Below are 18006 nucleotides of genomic sequence, written 5' to 3' on the forward strand. Positions count from 1 at the left end.
AGTGATGTCACAGTACAGAGATAATACACACAGTGATGTCACAGTACAGGATAATACACACAGTGATGTCACAGTACAGGATAATACACACAGTTATGTCACAGTACAGAGATAATACACCCAGTGATGTCACAGTACAGGATAATACACACAGTGATGTCACAGTACAGAGATAATACACACAGTGATGTCACAGTACAGGGTAATACACACAGTGATGTCATAGTACAGGGATAATACACACAGTGATGTCACAGTACAGAGATAATACACACAGTGATGTCACAGTACAGGGATAATACACACAGTGATGTCACAGTACAGAGATAATACACACAGTGATGTCACAGTACAGGGATAATACACACAGTGATGTCACAGTACAGGATAATACACACAGTGATGTCACAGTACAGGGATAATACACACAGTGATGTCACAGTACAGGATAATACACACAGTGATGTCACAGTACAGGGATAATACACACAGTGATGTCACAGTACAGAGATAATACACACAGTGATGTCACAGTACAGGATAATACACACAGTGATGTCACAGTACAGGGATAATACACACAGTGATGTCACAGTACAGGATAATACACACAGTGATGTCACAGTACAGGATAATACACACAGTGATGTCACAGTACAGAGATAATACACACAGTGATGTCACAGTACAGGGATAATACACACAGTGATGTCACAGTACAGGATAATACACACAGTGATGTCACAGTACAGGGATAATACACACAGTGATGTCACAGTACAGGATAATACACACAGTGATGTCACAGTACAGAGATAATACACACAGTGATGTCACAGTACAGGATAATACACACAGTGATGTCACAGTACAGGGATAATACACACAGTGATGTCACAGTACAGAGATAATACACACAGTGATGTCACAGTACAGGATAATACACACAGTGATGTCACAGTACAGAGATAATACACACAGTGATGTCACAGTACAGGATAATACACACAGTGATGTCACAGTACAGGATAATACACACAGTGATGTCACAGTACAGAGATAATATACACAGTGATGTCACAGTACAGGGATAATACACACAGTGATGTCACAGTACAGGGATAATACACACAGTGATGTCACAGTACAGAGATAATACACACAGTGATGTCACAGTACAGGATAATACACACAGTGATGTCACAGTACAGGATAATATACACAGTGATGTCACAGTACAGGGATAATACACACAGTGATGTCACAGTACAGGATAATACACACAGTGATGTCACAGTACAGGATAATACACACAGTGATGTCACAGTACAGGATAATACACACAGTGATGTCACAGTACAGAGATAATACACACAGTGATGTCACAGTACAGAGATAATACACACAGTGATGTCACAGTACAGGATAATACACACAGTGATGTCACAGTACAGGATAATATACACAGTGATGTCACAGTACAGGGATAATACACACAGTGATGTCACAGTACAGGATAATACACACAGTGATGTCACAGTACAGGATAATACACACAGTGATGTCACAGTACAGGATAATACACACAGTGATGTCACAGTACAGGGATAATACACACAGTGATGTCACAGTACAGGATAATACACACAGTGATGTCACAGTACAGGATAATACACACAGTGATGTCACAGTACAGGGATAATACACACAGTGATGTCACAGTACAGGATAATACACACAGTGATGTCACAGTACAGAGATAATACACACAGTGATGTCACAGTACAGGATAATACACACAGTGATGTCACAGTACAGAGATAATACACACAGTGATGTCACAGTACAGGGTAATACACACAGTGATGTCATAGTACAGGGATAATACACACAGTGATGTCACAGTACAGAGATAATACACACAGTGATGTCACAGTACAGGGATAATACACACAGTGATGTCACAGTACAGGATAATACACACAGTGATGTCACAGTACAGGATAATACACACAGTGATGTCACAGTACAGGATAATACACACAGTGATGTCACAGTACAGGGATAATACACACAGTGATGTCACAGTACAGAGATAATACACCCAGTGATGTCACAGTACAGGATAATACACACAGTGATGTCACAGTACAGAGATAATACACACAGTGATGTCACAGTACAGGGTAATACACACAGTGATGTCATAGTACAGGGATAATACACACAGTGATGTCACAGTACAGAGATAATACACACAGTGATGTCACAGTACAGGGTAATACACACAGTGATGTCATAGTACAGGGATAATACACACAGTGATGTCACAGTACAGGGATAATACACACAGTGATGTCACAGTACAGGATAATACACACAGTGATGTCACAGTACAGAGATAATACACCCAGTGATGTCACAGTACAGGATAATACAAACAGTGATGTCACAGTACAGAGATAATACACACAGTGATGTCACAGTACAGGGTAATACACACAGTGATGTCATAGTACAGGGATAATACACACAGTGATGTCACAGTACAGAGATAATACACACAGTGATGTCACAGTACAGGGATAATACACACAGTGATGTCACAGTACAGAGATAATACACACAGTGATGTCACAGTACAGAGATAATACAGTGATGTCACAGTACAGGGATAATACACACAGTGATGTCACAGTACAGGGATAATACACACAGTGATGTCACAGTACAGGATAATACACACAGTGATGTCACAGTACAGGGATAATACACACAGTGATGTCACAGTACAGAGATAATACACACAGTGATGTCACAGTACAGGATAATACACACAGTGATGTCACAGTACAGGGATAATACACACAGTGATGTCACAGTACAGGATAATACACACAGTGATGTCACAGTACAGGGATAATACACACAGTGATGTCACAGTACAGGATAATACACACAGTGATGTCACAGTACAGGATAATACACACAGTGATGTCACAGTACAGGGATAATACACACAGTGATGTCACAGTACAGGATAATACACACAGTGATGTCACAGTACAGGGATAATACACACAGTGATGTCACAGTACAGGATAATACACACAGTGATGTCACAGTACAGAGATAATACACACAGTGATGTCACAGTACAGGATAATACACACAGTGATGTCACAGTACAGAGATAATACACACAGTGATGTCACAGTACAGGGATAATACACACAGTGATGTCACAGTACAGAGATAATACACACAGTGATGTCACAGTACAGGATAATACACACAGTGATGTCACAGTACAGAGATAATACACACAGTGATGTCACAGTACAGGATAATACACACAGTGATGTCACAGTACAGAGATAATACACACAGTGATGTCACAGTACAGGATAATACACACAGTGATGTCACAGTACAGGATAATACACACAGTGATGTCACAGTACAGGGATAATACACACAGTGATGTCACAGTACAGGATAATACACACAGTGATGTCACAGTACAGAGATAATACACACAGTGATGTCACAGTACAGGATAATACACACAGTGATGTCACAGTACAGGGATAATACACACAGTGATGTCACAGTACAGGGATAATACACACAGTGATGTCACAGTACAGAGATAATACACACAGTGATGTCACAGTACAGGATAATATACACAGTGATGTCACAGTACAGGGATAATACACACAGTGATGTCACAGTACAGGATAATATACACAGTGATGTCACAGTACAGGGATAATACACACAGTGATGTCACAGTACAGAGATAATACACACAGTGATGTCACAGTACAGGATAATATACACAGTGATGTCACAGTACAGGGATAATACACACAGTGATGTCACAGTACAGGGATAATACACACAGTGATGTCACAGTACAGAGATAATACACACAGTGATGTCACAGTACAGGATAATACACACAGTGATGTCACAGTACAGAGATAATACACACAGTGATGTCACAGTACAGGATAATACACACAGTGATGTCACAGTACAGGATAATACACACAGTGATGTCACAGTACAGGATAATACACACAGTGATGTCACAGTACAGAGATAATACACACAGTGATGTCACAGTACAGGATAATACACACAGTGATGTCACAGTACAGGATAATACACACAGTGATGTCACAGTACAGGGATAATACACACAGTGATGTCACAGTACAGGATAATACACACAGTGATGTCACAGTACAGAGATAATACACACAGTGATGTCACAGTACAGGATAATACACACAGTGATGTCACAGTACAGGGATAATACACACAGTGATGTCACAGTACAGGATAATACACACAGTGATGTCACAGTACAGAGATAATACACACAGTGATGTCACAGTACAGGATAATACACACAGTGATGTCACAGTACAGGGATAGTGTCACATCTGGGACAGGTTCTGGACCCTCCGGTCTTCTTGCTGATGTCTCAGGTCCAGTTTGGTTGTGTAGCGCCAGGTCTGGGTTGCCTCTCGCGGACTCCTCTGTCCCACTACCACATGGTTATTACCATCCTTAGTGATCGGCCGTTGTCATCTTCTCGGTGACTCTTGGGTTGGCGGTTCACGTTATATACAGGAAATGATGGAGACTCTTTGATTCTATTAGACCTCATAATTCTAGTTTTTCTTTGCGTGCCAATTGGCGTTAGGATTGGCGAGCTCACCGAGCCCTGACAGCATAATTTTATATGAATTTGCAAAAAGAAACCCCAGTCCTTGTGTCGTCCTCTAGCTACAGCTGGGTGACAGCCAATATGGCCGCCATTATCGCACATTCAGCTTTCCTGGGGTTCTGACTGCCTGTAACTAGGGAGATTCTCCATTCAGATTTCTGGGAAAGATGGAGCAAACCAGGAGCAAACATCATACCTCACAACTTTCAAAGGATAGAAAGAGCGACTAATTATGTGGCACGCTATGTGTGCCGCGGTAAATTTAGCTCCACCCACATTCTCATCCATTTTTCTATGTGCCCTCACACAGTATAATTCTCCTACAGTCACCCTAACATTATATGAACCAAAATTATAATGTTCCTCTCTAATTGCCCCACAGAATAAAGTCCCTCTCCTTGTACCCCAGTTTACAGTGGAGGAAACTAGAGGGGGGCATGAAACCGTGGGGTTAGTTGGATGGGGACATTAAATTGGGGGCTGCTGGAGGGGAACATTAAACTGGCAGAAACTAGAGGTGGACATGTCCACCCCAGCTGCCTCCAATTTGCCTCCAGCTGCCCCCGGTTTAATGTCACCCTCTGTCTGCCCCCCCAGTTTAATGTTCCTCTTCATCTCCCACAACTTTATTGCCCCCTCAATCTGCACCCAGTTTAATGTGTCCCTTCATCTTCCCCCAGTTTATTGCCCCCTCAATCTACTTCCAGTTTATTGTCCCCCTTAATCTGCACCCAGTTTAATGTGCCCCTTCATCTTCCCCCAGTTTACTGCTGCCTCGATCTACTTCCAGTTTATTGCCCCCCCTAAACTACTCCTTGTTTAATGTCCCTCCTCCATCTGTACCCAGTTCAATGCTCCCCTTCATCTTCCCCCTCTTTTATGCTCCCCCTCCATCTGCCCCTAGTTGAACATAATAAAACACTGATACTCACTTCTCCTCCTTCCCCTGCCGCTCTGTCTAGTCTCTTCTCCCAGACTATTCAGGGAGCTGCATGTGCGATGTGAGTGATGTCATTACATGGCGCCTACAGCTCCCGGGGCCGGAGCACACAGGGAGCATTGTATTTAACTCCTCTGCTTCAGGAGTTGATACTAGGACACACCTTCCGCCGACCGGGTGAGCAGGACAGGACTCAGAATCCGGGGCTGTCCCGCTGAATCCAGGACGGTTAGGAAGTATAAGTAACACTAATCACTGCGCCACCCCCTGGCAATGTCACACTGTATTCATTGGCATGATGTGGTAGCTCCTGACTGATGGAGGACATAATTCATCAGGTTATGTTCCCTGCATACAATACCTGACACGCGCCATCTCTAATCAGAGGAAATTACTGCAAAACAATCTGTTTCCTGCCCGCTGTAATGTCTGTGTTTATCACCGCCACATGACGGCCTTGGTTCAACACCTAAATCTTACTGATCAGTGCGACCGAGGACCTGGCTTATGGCATGAATGAATTACAGCCCATTTGGCAGCCACATTGGTGCTTTCTACTTTCCATCAGGATGGCGCATAACTCATTTTTATGTGGATTTTTATATACATTGTTTATTTATACATCATCCTATAGGGTCAATATAGAGCGGCTATATTCCTCTGGGATATCCAGTCTATTGCCATGTATTGCCTGTGCTTGTCATAAGGGGTATATATACTGCTAATATATCGCTATAGCTGAATTGTCTGGGGGCTTGCATAACCCTTTATATACGAGAATATAACTACTATAATACTGCCCGCTATGTATAAGAATAAAACTACTATAATACTGCTCCTATGTACAAGAATATAACTACTATAATACTGCTCCTATGTACAAGAATATAACTACTATAATACTGCTCCTATGTACAAGAATATAACTACTATAATACTGCTCCTATGTACAAGAATATAACTACTATAATACTACCTCCTATGTACAAGAATATAACTACTATAATACTACTCCTATGTACAAGAATATAACTACTATAATACTACCTCCTATGTACAAGCATATAACTACTATAATTCGGCTCCTATGTACAAGAATATAACTACTATAATACTACCTCCTATGTACAAGAATATAACTACTATAATACTACTCCTATGTACAAGAATATAACTACTATAATACTACCTCCTATGTACAAGCATATAACTACTATAATACGGCTCCTATGTACAAGAATATAACTACTATAATACTACCTCCTATGTACAAGAATATAACTACTATAATACTACCTCCTATGTACAAGCATATAACTACTATAATACGGCTCCTATGCACAAGAATATAACTACTATAAGACTACTCCTATGTACAAGAATATAACTACTATAATACTGCTCCTATGTACAAGAATATAACTACTATAATACTACTCCTATGTACAAGAATATAACTACTATAATACTACTCCTATGTACAAGCATATAACTACTATAATACAGCTCCTATGTACAAGAATATAACTACTATAATACTACCTCCTATGTACAAGCATATAACTACTATAATACGGCTCCTATGTACAAGAATATAACTACTATAATACTGCCCCCTATGTACAAGAATATAACTACTATAATACTTCTCCTATGTACAAGAATATAACTACTATAATACTGCCCCTATGTACAAGAATATAACTCCTATAATACTGCTCCTATGTACAAGAATATAATTACTATAATACTACTCCTATGTACTAGAATATAACTACTATAATACTACTCCTATGTACAGGAATATAACTACTATAATACTACCTCCTATGTACAAGAATATAACTACTATAATACTGCTCCTATGTACAAGAATATAACTACTATAATACTACTCCTATGTACTAGAATATAACTACTATAATACTACTCCTATGTACAGGAATATAACTACTATAATACTACCTCCTATGTACAAGAATATAACTACTATAATACTACTCCTATGTACTAGAATATAACTACTATAATACTGCTCCTATGTACAAGAATATAACTACTATAATACTACTCCTATGTACTAGAATATAACTACTATAATACTGCCCCCTATGTACAAGAATATAACTACTATAATACTGCCCCTATGTACAAGAATATAACTACTATAATACTACCTCCTATATACATGAATATAACTACTATAATACTGCCCTAGGATATTATTGTTATATCTCCCTGTCTGTGTAATACATGGTATAGAAATCTTGTATGATATGGCGGTGCGGTAGAGTCTTGTATAATCTGCAGTCTTTGATGTCTGGTATCACATATGGTAGCAGTAGGGATGCAGTTGACAGATCCTTCCTCCGTGTGCCGCGCCGTCTTCTCCCGCTTGGATATCCTTGCCCCTCTACTTCAGTGTCTTGCGGGAAATCGGTTTTGATGATAACATTTTCTCATTTAGCATTTTTTATTTTGTCTGTACATAAAGCAATCTAATACACGGGAGGTCTCACCGAGACCAGCGTTGGCCCACCGCCCCTCCGGGCAATATGTAAATCACTAGTCACCGCTGTTGGTTTAGCAGAGTATAGGAACAGCTTGATATGTCAATGCCCGAGCCAACGCCAAGCGGGAGGTTTGTGGGATACAAAATGTTATAAAGGATGGGTGAGTGTAATATGTTATATACAGATGAGTATATGAGTCAGATTGGATGTAATTGTAGCAAACTATCAGCTGTGAGAAGTTTAGAAGTCAGACCTTATGAATATGCGTACTGGTTATCATTGAGGAGATGCAACTGTGTCTTGATGCAATGCTGCATGGGAAAAATATGCAAATTAGTTCTACTGCAAGTGAAATAATATTTTCTTTGTAGCGCCACCTATGTTCTCTGCAGTCTTGGTTTACGTAAAGCCGGATAGTATATTAAAATGCATCACCATCTCTTCAAAAAATCTGCTGGTAATCTGTCTCTTTTTCAGAGTGTCAGCTCCTCGGGGGCGGGACTATTCAGCACAATACCTAACCTGTATTTTCCCAATGATAGCCAACACTGTACATGATCCCCGATCAGGGATCATCAAGAAGAACGGCGTAGGATACATTGGTCTTGATGAATTCCACTGGGTACGAAAGCGCATAGATCTCCTCGACCCCAAGCTGGTGGTCCTGGTGGTCTCCTCAGCACCCATATATACTGATCACTCAGTGTTGCCGGGTCCTAAAGGCCATGGTGTTTTTAGACTCCATGTCCGTTCTACCTGTGCCCTAAATCAGGACCTACCCCACTTATTACACCACTGGCCGATGCCCACCAGTCTCCCCGATCCTACAAATGAACAATAAAGTTAAGTGAATTCAAAGGTCTCACTCCTGAAACGGAGGGAGCCAACTCAAGCGCGGAAAGATCAGAAAGCGGGCCTTAATAAACCCTCTGGGCCTGACCGTCAACTGGAAAGCCGCCTTGGCCGTGCCGGGTACGGATGACATTTCCCTCTGTAAAAGAGATCAGATCTTGTTAATATTAGCGGGAGACTCTACAAGGGCACGGGCGCCAGAGATTGGCGTGTCGGTGCCGGATCACGGGAGGGGTCATGGATTTATGGAATGTCTTTCTACAAGGGGTAATAAAGGTTAATATCGTTTGGGAATTCATAAAACACTCCGAGTGCGGAGCGCGCGGGGTTATAAATCAGGTGCGGAGGCAGCGGAGATGTGATGTGTCTCATCTGCTCGCAAATGGAAGATTTATTAGGAAAATAAATGGAGATCAGCGGCGCCAGATTAACTTGTAACCTCACTGGAGGGGTAGTGTAGTCGGGAAGTGTTAGTTATGGCTCCGTAAAGGGAGTACGGCTGCCATAAAGGGAGGAGGGGGAACAGGTCAAGCTGGGCCGTCCTATCATTGTGGGGGGTGAACATGAGCCTATTATGGGACCCCATAGTTAATGCTACACCCACCATAGAGGTTTGGCATGTGACTGTTTTGTATACTTGCCAACATTGCTTACCAGATATAGCGCCATCCATCTCATAGTGGCTATATCTGGTACAGCAGATAATTCAAGTAAGCTATGTGTAGTACCAGGCACAGCCACTACATAGTAGATGGCACTGTTCCTGGTAGTGAAGAGGATATAGCACTCAATCACGCAGATGATTGGTGGGGGTGCAGGGTCAATGTTTAAGTTGATGATTTTTCCCTAGTCCTTGTCTCTATGAATGGGCACCTTAAAGGGAGTCTGTCATCAGACCTGGCATATCAACCTGGTCCCATAACTAGGTAGGTCACGGTCCCCTGAATCAAACAGTGTTTTCCCCGTGTGATTCGGTGCCTCTGTTGCCGAGATAACTCCGTTTTTACCATATGCAAATGAGCTCTTTGAAGGAACGAGGGTGCCGCCATTATCCCAAAAAGTTAAGCAGTGTGGCTCTCATTGGGACAAAAATAGTGATATCTCGGCAACAGAGTCTCCGATTCTGACGGGGACAACACCGTTGGATTCAGGTGACCATAACCTATCTATCTGTATGTTCGGTTGACACGCTGGGTTCAGGTGACACATTCCCTTTAAGAAGTTATTGGCCCTCATCTACTATTATCTTTGTCCTAGAGCTGGCCTTGATAAGTATTTACACCCCCTAAACGCCCCCTTTGCTAAGAGACTTCAAGGACGTTCGCCACTGAGCCCTATGAAATCCTCCAAGCACGGATTAGTCGCTCATCATCGCCGTCTTGTCTTCAAGTGGCTGAAATGTTTAATTAAGGCTTTGCGTCCATTTTACAGCCCATCAATGACTCGTATAACGCGCTCTACTCCGAGCCGCTGCGAGAGGGGGGAGGGCGAACCCATCACCGAGAGTAACTCTTTACAACAGAGCCGGTACAGATGGGGCCTCATAGCAGAGACAAAACTGGGCCACCATTATATCGCCTGATATTGCCAATTGGGCAATTCAAACCTCTGGGAAAGCTGGGTGACCAATAATAACGGTCCCAAGAACTAGGAGGACTCAAGGTTTTATATGAGCCGGTGATGTTTTATAAGGGTCATTGCTCTTTAACCCCTTACAGCCTCTCATCTTACGACGTTGTCGTCCGTTATATATAGCACCACGCGTTTCACGCTTATTGGTGTGACAAACATTATCGGCCCGGATGGCGTTAGGAGCCCTAATTTATGTAACGCGCCTTGCCCGTAACTGCCCTTTAGTAAATCTACATCATTAGCGGTGATAAATGTGCCATTACCAGTAATTACATAGATTACGACAACACTGCAGCCGGGGAGTCTGGGAAATCATATGCAAATGAGCCAGCATTGACTAGCCTGGCTCTCTGAGGTTGTGGCGTTGGGGGGAGGGGGGTTTCTGAGGTTATTAATTGGGGTTTTTCTAATGGAAAATAAAAAAACTAAGATGTGTAACAATTATATATGACACGGAGGGAAATATTGTCCTCTCCATTACCCTCTGCCCTGGAAACAGCTGTACGCTGTGTCGCGGTTCCTTAGCAGCCATATACTTTATGGCGTCGCATTCCTTTGAGTTCATGAGAATCCTTAAAGTAACAATCTGCCTCTGATTAATGCGAAAATTCAACTTTCCACCACTAGAGGGAGCTCACTGTTGTCTTCGGTATCCCCCATTAAACGCAATAATAGATAAGTATGCAATTGAGCTCCCTCTAGTGGTGGCTGCAGGTAGACTCATTTTATCATCTAGCTCCGTGACTATGTTCTGTATAAGAAACTGGCAACTATAAATGATATATTAAGAGGTTGGCATTCAATTAAAGGGTAGCTATGCCTTTAAGATGATGACCATCAGACCGTTGTAGTAGCCTGTGGAGCTAATATAATAGGAAGCTGCTTTCCTACCCTTCAGCGTCCTCCAAGGCTTGTCCTGCTAAATGCCATTTGGAGCAAGCGGCTTCTTATTTGACAGTAAAATCAATGGGTGAAATATTGCAGAAGCCGAATAGCTCAGTGCAGAATACATTACAGGAGGGAGCTCTGCAGTCAGATACAAGCGGAGCCCCCCTAATATTAGTCATGGCGGAGGGTCCTGCTCCTAGACCCTCCTTACCTTCATTACATTAACTCTTACTTATCTATATTGTGATCACAAACCTACACAATCCGTATCCTCGTACACAAGAGCAGTATTATAGTAATTATATAGGGGGCAGTATTATAGTAGTTATATCCTAGTACATAGGAGCAGCATTATAGCAGTTACATTCTTGTATATAGGAGTAGTATTATAGTAGTTATATTCTTGTATATAGGAGTAGTATTATAGTAGTTATATTCTTGTACATAGGAGGTAGTATTATAGTAGTTATATTCTTGTACATAGGAGCAGTATTATAGTAGTTATATTCTTGTATATAGGAGTAGTATTATAGTAGTTATATTCTTGTACATAGGAGCAGTATTATAGTAGTTATATTCTTGTACATAGGAGGTAGTATTATAGTAGTTATAGTCTTGTACATAGGAGGTAGTATTATAGTAGTTATATTCTTGTACATAGGAGGTAGTATTATAGTAGTTATATTCTTGTACATAGGGGGTAGTATTATAGTAGTTATATTCTTGTACATAGGAGGTAGTATTATAGTAGTTATATTCTTGTACATAGGAGGTAGTATTATAGTAGTTATATTCTTGTACATAGGGGGTAGTATTATAGTAGTTATATTCTTGTACATAGGAGGTAGTATTATAGTAGTTATATTCTTGTACATAGGGGGTAGTATTATAGTAGTTATATTCTTGTACATAGGAGGTAGTATTATAGTAGTTATATTCCTGTACATAGGAGCAGTATTATAGTAGTTATATTCTTGTACATAGGAGGTAGTATTATAGTAGTTATATTCTTGTATATAGGAGCAGTATTATAGTAGTTATATTCCTGTACATAGGAGTAGTATTATAGTAGTTATATTCTTGTACATAAGAGTAGTATTATAGTAGTTATATTCTTGTACATAGGAGCAGTATTATAGTAGTTATATTTTTGTACATAGGAGTAGTATTATAGTAGTTAATTTCTTGTATATAGGAGCAGTATTATAGTAGTTATATTCTTGTACATAAGAGTAGTATTATAGTAGTTATATTCTTGTACATAGGAGCAGTATTATAGTAGTTATATTTTTGTACATAGGAGTAGTATTATAGTAGTTATATTCTTGTATATAGGAGCAGTATTATAGTAGTTATATTCTTGTACATAGGAGGTAGTATTATAGTAGTTATATTCTTGTACATAGGGGGTAGTATTATAGTAGTTATATTCTTGTACATAGGAGGTAGTATTATAGTAGTTATATTCTTGTATATAGGAGCAGTATTATAGTAGTTATATTCCTGTACATAGGAGTAGTATTATAGTAGTTATATTCTTGTACATAAGAGTAGTATTATAGTAGTTATATTCTTGTACATAGGAGCAGTATTATAGTAGTTATATTCTTGTACATAGGAGCAGTATTATAGTAGTTATATTTTTGTACATAGGAGCAGTATTATAGTAGTTAATTTCTTGTATATAGGAGCAGTATTATAGTAGTTATATTCTTGTACATAAGAGTAGTATTATAGTAGTTATATTCTTGTACATAGGAGCAGTATTATAGTAGTTATATTTTTGTACATAGGAGTAGTATTATAGTAGTTATATTCTTGTATATAGGAGCAGTATTATAGTAGTTATATTCTTGTACATAGGAGGTAGTATTATAGTAGTTATATACTTGTACATAGGAGTAGTATTATAGTAGTTATATTCTTGTACATAGGAGTAGTATTATAGTAGTTATATTCTTGTACATAGGAGTAGTATTATAGTAGTTATATTCTTGTACATAGGAGCAGTATTATAGTAGTTATATTCTTGTACATAGGAGCAGTATTATAGTAGTTATATTCTTGTACATAGGGGGCAGTATTATAGTAGTTATATTCTTGTATATAGGAGCAGTATTATAGTAGTTATATTCTTGTACATAGGAGCAGTATTATAGTAGTTATATTCTTGTACATAGGAGGTAGTATTATAGTAGTTATATTCTTGTACATAGGAGTAGTATTATAGTAGTTATATTCTTGTACATAGGAGTAGTATTATAGTAGTTATATTCTTGTACATAGGAGGCGGTATTATAGTAGTTATATTCTTGTACATAGGAGCAGTATTATAGTAGTTATATTCTTGTACATAGGAGCAGTATTATAGTAGTTATATTCTTGTACATAGGAGTAGTATTATAGTAGTTATATTCTTGTACATAGGAGGCGGTATTATAGTAGTTATATTCTTGTACATAGGAGGTAGTATTATAGTAGTTATATTCTTGTACATAGGAGCAGTATTATAGTAGTTATATTCTTGTACATAGGAATTAGTATTATAGTAGTTATATTCTTGTACATAGGAGCAGTATTATAGTAGTTATATTCTTGTACATAGGAGCAGTATTATAGTAGTTATATTCTTGTACATAGGAGCAGTATTATAGTAGTTATATTCTTGTACATAGGAGCAGTATTATAGTAGTTATATTCTTGTACATAGGAGGTAGTATTATAGTAGTTATATTCTTGTACATAGGAGCAGTATTATAGTAGTTATATTCTTGTACATAGGAGTAGTATTATAGTAGTTATATTCTTGTACATAGGAGCAGTATTATAGTAGTTATATTCTTGTACATAGGAGTAGTATTATAGTAGTTATATTCTTGTACATAGGAGTAGTATTATAGTAGTTATATTCTTGTACATAGGAGTAGTATTATAGTAGTTATATTCTTGTACATAGGAACAGTATTATAGTAGTTATATTCTTGTACATAGGAGCAGTATTATAGTAGTTATATTCTTGTCTATTGGGGGTTTGACCTTCTTAGAATAACACCCCCATTTATGTTACAATAAGACTTACATTTTCTTTTAGTTGTCCTGGCATTTCTTGGTGCAGACGATGAATTTGGCAGAAAATCTTTTTTTGGATACAGGAAGTAAAATAACTTCTTATCTTGTAAAATGCAAATACTATGCGGATTGTCGCTCTACAACTACTTTATTATAGAGACATTTAAAGGTCACGGAGCTGATTATGAAAATGTTTATTAAAAGGTGACAGTGACATTTTACCAAGACGTCTTCAAAATACATGACAGACTTCAATCTGCAGCCATTCACCGGCTGAGCGCATATCCATCATCTCCTCTTTATACCGTGTAAAGTGCCCGTCCCTCTAAGTCCTTGAGTCGTCTTCTTGTGTCAAATTCTTACGAATCCCATTCAGTTCGTCTATAACTACTGAATCCAAGATGGCCGCCTTACTATGACCCTCATGGGTTGCCCTTATCTCTTTAAAGCTCCGCCTACTTCTTCCCCTTCTCCTAGGGTCACTTTTTTGGCCAGACATTCAAGATTTTCTATAGAAATGCGCAAAAATGGAATGTGATCATTGTTCTATGTGTCTATGGTGGTCACCCAGACAGGCAACCTGAACTGAGAAACCATAGAAAGTATACTTAAAGGGGCGGCGAAAAGAAAAACAAACATCCCTTCTATCAAAGTGGATGAAACTATTCGCGCGGAGTGATGTGGTTACGGCCATGGACGTGCACTTTAATTTTTTATTTTTTTTTTATACATCCCGTTATCAAATTGAGCGGCGGCCATTTCCCTCTCCGAAGCCGACGACGCTCCTGATATCGGCATCATTCCTCCATTATCCTATACTATATTATCTCTTAAAAGGCTTTTACCTGAAAATAAAAAATGCAATAAAAAAAAATAGCGGAATCCGGACCGTGAAGTTTTTCACGGATAATAGGATAAAATCCGCAGTAATGGCGCACAATGCTCCGCCATTTTATTATCAATTTAACACATCTGAACAAATTACACAGAGCCGCCGGCTTTTCATAGGAAATTATAGATCAGCGCCCGCGTCCTGTCATTTCTGTGAGAGCTTGTGATTGTTCGAGCCGCCGCGCGCATTGTCGTTCACGTACAATACGTGCGATCAGAGATTAGCGCCGCCGCCGCCTATACCAATGTAAGGATAATAACGTGTCGTGCTCAGGCGTTTAACCCTATGAGTACAGAGAGAGGTTTATTTGTCGGATTTTGTCACCCAGCTTTCCCAGGAGGAGGACGGGAGCTCTTTAAGAAGCTTCTCGCTCCGGTGTCGGAATGACTTGATGTCTCTTATTGCCGAGAGAGTAATCCAGGGAGTTTAGTATGTGAACCCCCATGAAGCTCCAGGGCATGACCTAAAATTCCTGCCCATCCCTCCCTCTGAAATCCGGTCCCCTCCTGGACTTTGTAGAGTCCTTTGATGTACATCACATATAATGGAGACAATGAGTCGGCCTGGATCCGCTGCGCAGTTCACTAGCACAGTGTGCACTGCGGCTATAGTCTACTACATAAAAAAATATACCAACCTTCATGTTCCATAGTAACAGTGTGAGTGGCGCCCGCCGCCGCATATTCTCCAGTCACTTCCAAAGCTGCATTCAAAATTTGTTTAATCACTGCGGCCTTAAAGAAATTGCCAGTTAAACATATTTTTTAATAATTTTTTAAAATAAAAAAAAAATAATAATATTCACTTTGGCCACCAAGCCAAATTATAGACCAACACTTGCCAATTCTCTATGGGTTTTCTTTGCAGCACAGAGATGATTACTATAGAAGATAACACCTGTATAGATAACACCCCTGACTCATCATGACATCACTATCGAGTATAGATGATGTCACGTCTTATCTCCTCCCTCTCCCTGCTCCGAGCAAGTCTAGAAAACTCTCCCATAGACCTCGGTGTGTCGGCTCCAGACTGTTGCCGTCTATGGCCATGAGAGTGCTGTAAAGCGTATCACTAAATGCTGTTAACAGAGCAGAGGAGAAGCTCAGGAAACATGGCCGCCCCCAGAATCATGGACGGAAAATTGAATTAACAAATCTACCCGACAAAATTGTCTAACATTTATGGAGAATGTCCTGGCCCCTTTAAGAAGGGTCGGCCATGATGGATTTTAACCGATAAGCTGGCATCACGGGGATCTGGCAATAGCTTAACCCCTTCTGCACAGTGCCCGCTGTATTGCGCTGTGGTAGATGTAGAGAATACAACACAGCTCCCAGCAGGGGGCATCATATGGATCCAGTGTGGTGACCGATGCCCATCAGGTCTGTTGCCAGAGAACCATAGATACTAAGAGTTGTAAGAGAGCAAAGGTAGCTGACCAACCGGGCCCTGGAGCCTGAGGAGGGCCCATTGATATGGTGGTCACCGAACAGGGAGTCACGTAGTTCGTAGGCAACATATACCATAGAGAGAAAATTCTGTCTGAGGAGATAGGACAAACTGTACGATGTATGCTGCTCACAGAGGGCCCGTAGGGGGCAGGTAGGGGGCGCTACTGCAGATTTTGCCCATGAACATGAAGCCGGGCCTCATTCTGAGTGAAAAGAACCAGAAACAAGTCTGTGTAGCATGAGGAGGCGTAATATTACACCGAAATCTCAACTTCCTGTGACCACGATGCGCGTACAGATATAGTAGTCACCCAGACAGGAAGTTGAGTGGATGCTAGGCAATAAATACGGCCTGGAGAAAATTCTGTCGTAGGATATTACACCCGCCATACTAGGAAGGCTCAGCCCTCACAGAGTAAATGATAAAGAAGAATCCGCAAAGACGGCAGGAAACGTTCCGGACATTTAAACAAGTCATCCCTGTCCATTGCAGTATTCAGTACGGCGGCGTGACGACTAAATAAACGGCGGACCAGGAGACGGAGCAGTGAAGGTTAGAGACAAAGTCAGACAAACAGGACAACATTGAGGGCGACAGGTAGCGGAGATGAGAATAACTCGTCCCAACAATGCTGGGAATCGACGCCACTGAGCGGAGCGCCGAGCATTCTGGGTAACATCTCTCCTTGTTACTGTAATGGCCTCGGACAGGCAGGACACGGGCAGCGCTTAAACACAATGAACTGGTTTACCCGGTGCAGAGTGACAGGCAGGGAGGACATTGCCGGCTACACCAGGTCTATGGCTGCCGGGGTGGTGCAACTATAGGAGGGGGCCCCAGAGCGAAACCTGTAATGGGGCCCTCCATGTGCTAGATCGGTTACCAGGACTTAGGCGTGACCCAGTATGAGGTAATGTTACCCAACTTATCTAACTGAAGTGGCTGATCAGGACTCTAGGAAAGCTGAGTGACAGTATTATAATAGCAGCCATATGGGATTCACTTTCTAAGTACTGGATAA

At 40.4% G+C, this 18006-nt stretch overlaps 1 protein-coding gene across 3 annotated transcripts in view; it reads left to right on the top strand.

Annotated features, from left to right (window-relative positions):
* Window positions 1-18006, top strand: part of LARGE1 (LARGE xylosyl- and glucuronyltransferase 1) — a 273247-nt gene that overhangs the window by 200200 nt on the left and 55041 nt on the right. The window lies entirely within an intron of this gene.

This window comes from Leptodactylus fuscus, chromosome 5 (genome assembly GCF_031893055.1).
Source record: "Leptodactylus fuscus isolate aLepFus1 chromosome 5, aLepFus1.hap2, whole genome shotgun sequence".
In the NCBI taxonomy this organism is placed as follows: domain Eukaryota; kingdom Metazoa; phylum Chordata; class Amphibia; order Anura; family Leptodactylidae; genus Leptodactylus; species Leptodactylus fuscus.